General features: G+C 38.0%; 1 long non-coding RNA gene across 1 annotated transcript; it reads left to right on the forward strand.

Moving 5' to 3' along the window:
- Positions 1-389: 389 nt before the first annotated feature.
- On the forward strand, positions 390-8,607 carry LOC136294067 (uncharacterized). The gene is made up of 3 exons (XR_010722298.1): positions 390-476; positions 6,192-6,234; positions 8,578-8,607. It is a non-coding gene; the product is annotated as an uncharacterized lncRNA (long non-coding RNA).
- The last annotated feature ends 1,426 nt before the right edge of the window (positions 8,608-10,033 follow it).

Consider the following 10,033-nt stretch of genomic DNA (forward strand, 5'->3'; position numbering starts at 1 on the left):
GGTACACAAACATGATTCAATGAAAGAAGCCTTGTTTGAGTGAGTACAAGTTTCTTTTTGAGAAGTATACCAGTTCCTATTTTGCATTTGTCCTGGGTTGAAGTATATTCTATCACCATCTTCATGAACTGTTGAAACCAGGTGAGGCAGTGCTCCCTGCCTCCTCCACTCTGGCTTATCTTCTGTTAATGGGCCCATCAGCACCTTTGCCACACAGCTCACAGATGACCCCCTCCTGGACCATCTCCTGTTAATGGGCCCATCAGGCCTTATCACATGACTCACCATCCCATTGTGAGATGCTCCGCCCAGAGGGAGAAACCAAGCATTCCAGCCTGGATATAAGCTGAGACTCTGAACACCAGAGGGGCGTTTACCCACTGGATTCCCAGAGGACCCGAGCTACCAGACCTTTCTACAGGATCACTGCTTCAGGAAGACCACCTCATCTGGACTGCTTCCATCACTACGCTCAGGTTGTATTCTGACTCTGTCAGTGGTCTTTTGTATTATTGCATCTATTTAATTTTACTTTCTTTCCTTTTTTTTCCTATTAAATTGTATCTCTGACTTGGAGCCTCTCATTTGTTTTGCCTTCAAACTACTACAGCATTTTTGGAAAATGTTGATGAAACTGTTCCTCCGGCTGCATTTTCCTGAAAAAATATGTTTCACTGACCCACTTAACACAAGAACATGTAAATGCTCAGAAGTTTATTATTATTATTTCAAACAATTCCCAGTCCCCATAACTCGATAAGCTTTATGATCAGATTTCCAAATTGTGAAAATCTGATGAAAAACAATGTGTGAAATTGCAAAGTAATCACAGAGGAACGGAATAATATCGTATTTGTAAGAGGGAAGACTACACAAAGACCTTGTTACACCACCTCTGCTGCAGGTAACTCTTGACCGTATCAGTAGCTGTCATCTGAAAGTGGGTTTGTGAGGCAAACAGGTGATAGAAGGGCACTGGCACACAGAATAGTGAGGACTGTGTCTTCCCCTGTCTATTGTGTTGTCAGTCTGAGATTTCAGTTCCTACAGAAGATGATTCAGCTTCTTTCAGTCATTTTAAGAATTGTAGAGGTACATATTGTCATTAAAATTTCTTTATTGAAAATTTGGCCCCATTTGACCTCATAGCCATATTTTTCCTCTAGTGGTGTCAAGAAATTTAGTGTTTTAATTTGTCATAGATATGGCCTGATATAATCTACAAAATCAAAACACTTAAGAGCATAATTCAGTATTCGAATCCAGTGACTTCTCTGTGGTGTGACACATGTGATCTGTTGCAATTCTGTCTATATCTTTAAGGCTCACTGGTGCCAATTTATAGTGCTAAGAAAAGAAGGAAAGACAGCCACTCCTCTGGTGTGCATTTCATCTAGCCTTAGGATCTGACAAATCTCTGTGTGAACTCTCTAGAGCTCTGACTGCTCTGATCAGAAAAGGGAAGATCCAGCAGTTCCTCACCCCCAAGCCGTGCTGAATTTGCTACAGCTTGCCTGTTCCAGGACAGTCAGGGGTAAGGTAACTGCTGCAAGGTTACTCTTGCCTGGATCCTGGAAAATCCTGAAAAATAAGTATTGTTTCATGTCTTGGTAGCAAAATCCTTCAGATGGAGTGACTCCAGCACTGACAAATGCACGATTTCTAACATACCTTCACAGGAGGGTAAATCTCAGTTTCTCTTGAAATCTAATAATAAGGACTCTGTCGCAACTTGGGTCTTTTGAGTCCCTTGCAGGAATAACCAACCCATTGGGACAGAAGTGGACAAACATCTAGCGAGTTTGTAGCCTGTTGTACCCACAATCCTAAACCATGTTAGCCATAGCACATACAACTGTTAGATTGATAGATACTGATTTCTTCAAGAGAAAAATTCTGGGGAATACTTGTTAGCTCAATGCATGTCAGCTGGCTAAGTGCTAAAGCTCTGTCACTACTTTAGGAACATCATTGCATGTCTTGTCTTTATTGTAAAAACAAGTTAATGAAAATTGTATAGATTGAGGCAAGATAATAAGATCTTGTTCTCATCTGTACTAGAGAAGGTATCCAACAATGATATTTTCCGAATTCCAGTGTGTTTTCTTGTGCTTTATAATTTGATATTTCTGTGCACTGTCACTTGAAATTAATTACAACTAATTAAAAGTGATCCAGTTAGGACAATTGGACAATAGTGCCCTGGAGATTGCTTCATTCCCAGAGGTTTTAGTGACTTGCTGCTGCACTGGTTCAAGTCTTCAGAAGGGTGCTATACATCATAATGTCATTTTACATTGTTATTTCTCTGAAAGCAGCAATTTAAAAGAGTCTCCAGTGAACCTTGAGCAACTTTGCACTAAAAAGAAAAATGTTGATGTTCAAGATCTGTAAAATATAAAATATAGATTCAAAGAAATCACTTGACATGAATAGTAGTATTACATTTGTGCCATTATTTGCATGTAATATATATAATGTTGTAGTAAAAGGCTAACAAAGCATTTAGGCTGCTCCAGGGCTCATTGATTTTTCTGCACCTTTGTTCAAACTAGGTCAAAACCAATATTGGTCTATTTTATCACACATATTTTTCTCGTATTTGAGACTTCTGTCCTAAAGTGATTTTAACAGAGTTTAAACCCACAATATATTGTTGCTTACAATACCTATTTAGAGAAAAGCAATACTCTTGCTTTGGTTTAGATTACCCTAACCAAGCAGCTGGCTAATATGACCTAACTTCGGAATATACAGAGGCCCCATTTTTTAGTAACTTGGGTGAACTGAGGGCTTAATGGAATAAGGCTTGCTTTCATGTTAGGGTGAAGGCCAGTCATTTAAAGAATTATGAAAATGAACCTTGTAACCAGTGCAAATGTGTTAACAGAGTTAAACAGCTCATTTGATATTCTGCCTCACCACTATAAGCAGGAACATAGAGCCTACTAAAATTAGATTTTGTCCCAAGTTCCAAATCAACAAATCTTCCTGCCTGTGCAACCCATACTTAGCAAACTTTATTCTGTGAAGAAATAGAGATGCACAATTGGGATCAGAATAGTTCTCAAAGAGGAAAAGCATAAGCCAGAGGTTATTTTTAGACAATGATGAGGCTTTCAAACAAACCATATATTGTCCTGACATCTCACATAATTTCTCCACTGTGGAACGTGTTCTATCATAGAAAACAGCCCATTTGTTATAGTGTGCGATCCTTCCTCCCACAACAGCATATCTGGAACATCATCTCCTCTCAACATATTTTGTTTTTCTTAATTCATCTGATTTCTGAACAGGACCATCAGTCAGTCTTTGAATAGGTTTGATTCAACACTGTATTATTTCATTTCTACACAGTCATAATAGCACAAAAATCAATGAGTTGTACTGACATACAAATGGAGTAATGTATTGGCAGATCAGACCTATTGAATCTATTTTACTCACAAGACCATTAAAATAGGTTAAAAAAATAAAAAAAACCACTTTAGCAGTGAGATAACCAGTATTTTCGTTTCTTGCATAAAATCCATCCTGTGCTCTAATACTTGTGCTCATACTAATGGGAAAATGAGTGGATTCTTCACTTTCTTATTAAGAAACTTTTGAGGAAAGTTTAAAAATGTGTGTATTTCCTTATACAACAGTAATTTCTGTTTCTTCTATAGACTGGCAACTGATGACCTATATTAATGGATAAACTACAGAACAGAAAAAAGCAGTGACAAGCTGCTGGTTCCACTACACTCAGCTGGAGTGTTAGGTCCAACTTTCCTGGAATTAAGAATTTATCCTAGGGATAAATTTATTTATTTATTTCAACTCATCCATACTAACCAGCATACAAAAGTACATGCTTCCTTTTAAGCATGGCATTATTATCTCCTTCATTATGTTAACACAAACCTCTCAGCATTTCTCTGGTACTATCCCAATATCCTCTTCCTAAACGCAAAGTAAGATTAAGCAGACTTGCAATATCTTCTGTGCATGCTGAAACTCGGGCTTTGGCAAGCATCAAGAGAGAGGATTCCAGAGAGAGTCAGTAGGAATGTTTTGTCCATCAAGATGTTTGAATTGGACAATAAAAGCACTCCAGGCAGTTGTAAGTTATAACCACTAAAAGATACAAAAACCCCCGCAGTCTCAGAGATAACTGAATCCGAAACAATGCACTCCGCTTGGAAGATAACTCATGTCACTGCTGCTGCAGTTGGTTTTTAAAAAGTAATTTTTCTCTATTCAAGGTAGGGAAGAAAATCACTAAAACACAAGAATGACTGGGTGAAACTTGAAGAAGGCTCACATGCATTAGCCTTTTTTTTTGTTGGTAGATAAGTTTTTCTCAGAGTTAAAGGGGGAATGAGTACTCTCTCTGCTTCTCTCTCCTCCTGTCCTCCTTGTCCACTACTTCCTCACCCCCTTTCTTTCTTCCTCCCACCCCTCTCTCTCTCTGTAAGTTTTGAACCTGATTCAGGCTGTGGTCTGACATTCACTGCAGAAATTGCTTTACTAGCTTAAGACAAAACTCCTGCTGGCTTAACCTCTTCCCTTGCCAAAGGTTATTGGCCCAGAGCACTGCCAAGTTAAGTGGATTACTTCGAGCAATCTTATATGGTAGGTTGAACTGCCTTGGCTGACTTTGCAATGAAGTGGGTGAGGATCCCTCATCTGCCCCACTCTGCTTGCTTTGCACGATGCTGTGGAGAGCAGCACAGAAGTAGCAGCCCAGCCATCTCTGCTGTGAATCCTTGAATGCATCTTCAGTATGATCCTAAGGAAGGCGTAACAATTTCTAAGTGCAGTTTGTGCTAGATCCTCCTTACTAAGGTCTCTTTGTGACACTGTTCTTCCATACCCATCCTGAAAGAACAGATAAGTGTCTCCTTGGTTTTAACCCACTCTGTCTGGCTGTTTCTGATGGAAGAGGCAGTGGAGTGAAAAACCATGACAGATTAAATCTCTCAGACCCATCTCCCATTTACTGAACTTAAGGGGTGTTTAGTTGACTAAAGATAGTATGGCTTGATCTGTATTAAAGAACTGCCTTAGGGTATTTCAGAACCACTAAGATAGTCACTAAAATAATTTTATAAAATTATGCATGCTATATATTCCAGTGTAGAGATAGACACACAGGGAGACTGGATAGTTAGCACATATGAGAAGTTTCTGTAACTTTAATTAATAAAAGTTATGGCAAAATGGTATCAGAAATTCCTGTTCTTTCAACTTCTCAGTGTGAACTTTCTGGGTTTTTATTCTGGCAAACCAGTAAACAGAAATCTGGTTTTTGCAAACATTTTAAGGGCTCTATTCCATGGTCTACAACACCTGGTGTATCTCAGCTTTTGGCGTGATTTAAACAAACAGGCCATGTAACACATCTCTCTCTCAGTCAAATAAAGCAGACTTGGTGTGCTGCCAATTCTGCTCTCATTTATTTGCTAACCCTGGGTTTTATTTATTCCCTGAATCATCGAACACATTGCAGAGAGTGACAGGAACAGACAATATTACATCTAATAGCTATAAATTAATGTAAATAAAATCTGGTAAATCAGGTACATTATTTGCCTGGTTTTAACCACCCCACTTAATTTTGTGCACTTGAACCAAAAGTATAGTAAATGAAAAGCTTTTTGCACCGAGCAAAGCTAGAAAGAATATACCCATTGGGTACTGACGCCCAGTTATTTAGATTAAGTGAAAAATACCTTTAATAAAAAAATACACCTGGATGTAATACAAAATTTCCTGCAAAATTTGCCCATTATTGTCTATGGCAAAATCTCTTTTGACTTCAGTGACTCGGGGATCAGGCCAGTACTGCCCAGCTGTGAGATACAGTCCTCTAAACATTAACGGATGTGAGGATCTGTGAAATGCTGGAATGCTTTCCAGTGTTGAGTAAGAGTTACTGAGATGATTTCTGCAATCAGAGGGAGAGAAAAGCAAGGGGGAAAGAAGGGATGAAAACAATGTTTTGAAGTTAGGAAGTGTGAGGGAGATCACTCTCAGCTCCCACAGGGGTGAAGAGTTCATGGTCAACAGACCATTGTGTGGATTAGATCTGAAGAACAAGTGTGTAGGTGACAAAGCCTTGTGTTTGTTTGAGCTTCTGTTTTAATGAGATTTGTCTAGCAAAGGTCTAGCTCAACTTTACATCAGATTGATTTCCTTTGCAGAGTTGATTTAAACCACCACCAGGTGAAGGATGGGAGCTGACAGGTCAGTTACATGTCACTTCTAAAGATAACTATTGAAAAGAGTTATAATTTTTGCATCTGTAGTATGTTGTTGAAATACATTTCTGAAAACTGATTCCAAGAAAGGTCTTCAAGAGCAGCATGCATATAATGAATGGAAATTGATGGCCTGAAGACTTTTGTGTATAGTTTCTGACTATAAAGTTCACCAAACACTTTTTTTTGTTTATTAGTTGGCCATTCCTGCTAGGTTAACATGAAGACTTTGCAGTACTTTGGGTTGTGCCTTGTCCACGTAATTGGAAAAGTAAATGGTTTCCCTATGATCAGAGTTGCAATCTGTGCCAAAATCACTGAACTCCATTCAAAAACCCCTTTTCATGAGTCATTTTGTGGCAATGCCTGTTAAGAGATGGCAAAATACCAGGAGTAAAATGATCAGCACACCTCAGGCTGCTAAAAATAACAAAATAAGCTTTCCCTACTGTGAAACTGGCTCCTCTCTAGAGTCTTCACACTTACATGAGCTTCCTATGCAAGAGTAAGTCAGTATCAGGCCATGAGTTTTTTTCTTTAAAAAATGTATTTTAAGATTGCAGTGTATCTGCTGCCCTAAAACGTAAAGAAGTGTTTAACTTTCCAGTTTGTTAACAAGTCCCGATGTACTTTAGCATGTGTGTCTCTTAGAGAAAGAATGTCTGCAATATTTTGCATTTGAAAAAGAATGAATGGCAAGGCATGGTTACAGAGGCTGTTACTCAAGAATCATTGGCCTCACTACTAAAAGCCATTGATCACTGGCTTGACTGTTCCAGGTCCAGCTCTGGACACCCCTCTGTCTCCTAAATGCATGACAATATATTAATTTGTACTGCAGCTACTCATGCATTGTGCAATACATTCTTTATTGCTCTGTTCCACTCACGAATTGTGCTCAAAAGACAGAGATTTTTTTTTCCTTGCTTTTCTAAAAAAGCAGCAGAGGTCTGTGAGTCCTGTCAAGTTTGAATCTAGTACATGCTAGAGAAAACAACTATTTCTCATCTTCAGTGTAACAGTTATTTCTCCAGCATTTCAATAGTCATATTGAGAAGGAGAGTATACCCCTTTATTTCTGAGGATTTCATTCCTTCCTCTATTATGTGGGCTGGGCACAGAACATGGCCCTAAGTATTCTTCATGTGATTTATTCTACATTGACAACCACTTAAGTGGAGGCAAAGTTAGACCCAAAAGGCACAAAGTGATGAAAGCTGGAACTGAAAAATAGCATGACAGTCAAAATTGCTGAGTTTCACACAGCCCCTGCTCTAACAGTGTTAGAAAACTCTTGGTTGAAAAGAGTCCCAAAGAGCCCTCTGGAAACCCAATCCCATGACTCATATGATCTCCTTGAAGGCTTTTTTCTTCCCTCTACAAAATGACATTGAATAAAGCCTGGTGACTATGCTACTTGCTGCAATTTGACAGCTTTTAGTCAAAATATTTTCCATTTACAAGAGAAGAACTTCTTTAACCAGAGTTGAACACAGTGGCATCTGCAAGTCAGACTGAGCTGGTTTTGGTTGGGTTATAGGCTACATCTTTCCACAGAGGTGGAATGCCTCCATGGCAAGGGATGGAAAGAGATATGGAGGAGATGCCCTACCTCAGGAACTTTGTGATGAATTAACACTGGTGACTCAGGCATTGTTTCCCAAGGACTTCCAAGAGCTGAGATGGCACTTCATGAATCAACACTTTTGTGTTTTCCTAGTTCACTAGATTGTTTGAAAGACTGACAAGCCAAAGCCACTGCATTACCTGCTGCAGGTGAAGCCAGGAAGAAGTAATTTTTGTTACTACATGCATTGTGATTGTTCAAAAGTAAACGGGAACAGAGGACTACCCTTTCCTTCCCAGCAGCCACTCTGTGTTGATTCACAAAGGCCAGATGCTATCTGATCTTCCCACTGGGATTCAGTTATGAATGCAGACCTTGAATACTCAAGTTCCCTCTGAGTATTACATAAAACTGAAAATTAACAGAGCAGCTAAAAGGAGCATGCATCACACATATAATTTTTTTAAAATTTATTTATTCATTTATTTATTTGCTTAAAAAGGTGTTGTTTTGATGATTGCTTTTTGGAATGTCCATATAAGTTCAAAAGTGTTTTTAAGATAGCTATGGCTAATCCATTGAAGCCAATCAGTCTTTTCAAGTTTGTGTGTTCAAGACCCTTTTAAAATCCAAACACTAAAAAAGTGTTTCCAGAGTTTTCCAACTTCACTGTCAACAGCTAAGAAATGGATCAACATGTTTTCATAATCTTCTGTGTGTATGAAGATGTAATAATAAACTGGTTTTTTTCCTCTGGCATAGGAAATGGCATTCAGAAGAAATTAAAAAAAGGAGGAGAACAAAGGAGCACAGGTAGGCCTTTTCCAAGTGATTTTTCTAAAACAAAAAAAATCAAAATTAACTAACTGTATGGCAAAAGTAGTGTAAGAGTACAAAAGTCTGAGTTTCTTTCTATCTTGTCTTTACTGAGCCTTAAATTAACTGTAAGTATCCCTATGCTTGCATGATTTATCTCTGACAATGTTGTAGGAGACAAAACTTTGAAGGGAAACTTTAAAGTCATGAGTGCAATAACAAACTTTTTGTAATTTTATTTCTTTTAATAATACAGCTTTAACAAAGGATGTATTTTCTTTACTCTTCAGTCTGTATTTCTCTCTTTCAACATGAGAAAATGAAAGCTGATAGATTGTATGCTGAAGTCCATGCTTCTGTCACTGTTCAGTTTGCGGATGAGAAATGAAAGGGGCTAACTTTTCTTGCTGATGAGCTACATGTATTTTGTATATTTAAATACAGTGAGTATAAAAGAAGTGTTTTTTCATTTCCTTAGATTTAAGTTTGCAGATCTGGTACTACTCCCCTTCCTACCATTCATAATAACCTTTCTAATAACCTCTCTAAATTAGAAGCTCTACAGTCAGCTGGGATGAAAATGAAGGTGTCACCTACAAAGTTGGGGTGTTCATCTATCTCACCCAAACAGTGGGAATGTGGATTACTCATCAGGAAAAGCTGTTTCAAAGGAAATATGTGGATCATAAAGCAGGCACCAATTTGTCACTGCATAGGGCAAAAAACATACTATAAAATATACATGCCAAATGCTAAAAGGAAAAGCAGCTGTGAGGAATTCTTTGCTGTCTTCATAAGGTCTCTCTTGCCTTGGTACCTTTCATGAACTAATGCTGCCACGCCACGAAATACATATTTGAGGCATATTCCATTGAGGGGCGTGGAGGCTGTCACTGATGTTACTGATGTTCCAAACTGAGCTCTGTATATCTAGCTTATGTTAATTCCCATGGCTTCTTAGTGCTTTTTTGTTGTTGTTTTATAACAATATAAATCTTCCATATATTCTAACTAAGGCTTCAACCTGGATCCTTTACACTGACTTTTCAAAGTATTCTGCATTTCAGCTTATTTCGTGATAGTTAATGAGCAAGCAATGATTTTTATTTTACTACTTACTACAAACCTGAGACAAATTCAAATACTGGAGAGAAGACTGATTTAAGTTGAACTGAACTTTAACCAGGAAAAAACACATTTACATAAAAATTAGGATGTTTTCTGTTCTTAATCTTTTTTTCCATGGGTTTTTAGAGCAGGTTTTTATCTTGTCTGCTCTCAATTAAATGCCTAAAAAGTAAAGTTTGTTTTGGATGATTGATTATAGAAATCATGTGCATGCAACTGAAATACAATATTTTAAGTCATGACTTCTTTCAAGCAACAAAATGGCCTTTATATC

Source organism: Chamaea fasciata, unplaced genomic scaffold, assembly GCF_029207755.1.
Source record: "Chamaea fasciata isolate MVZ Bird 193981 ecotype frontalis unplaced genomic scaffold, bChaFas1.0.hap1 SCAF_9, whole genome shotgun sequence".
NCBI lineage: Eukaryota > Metazoa > Chordata > Aves > Passeriformes > Sylviidae > Chamaea > Chamaea fasciata.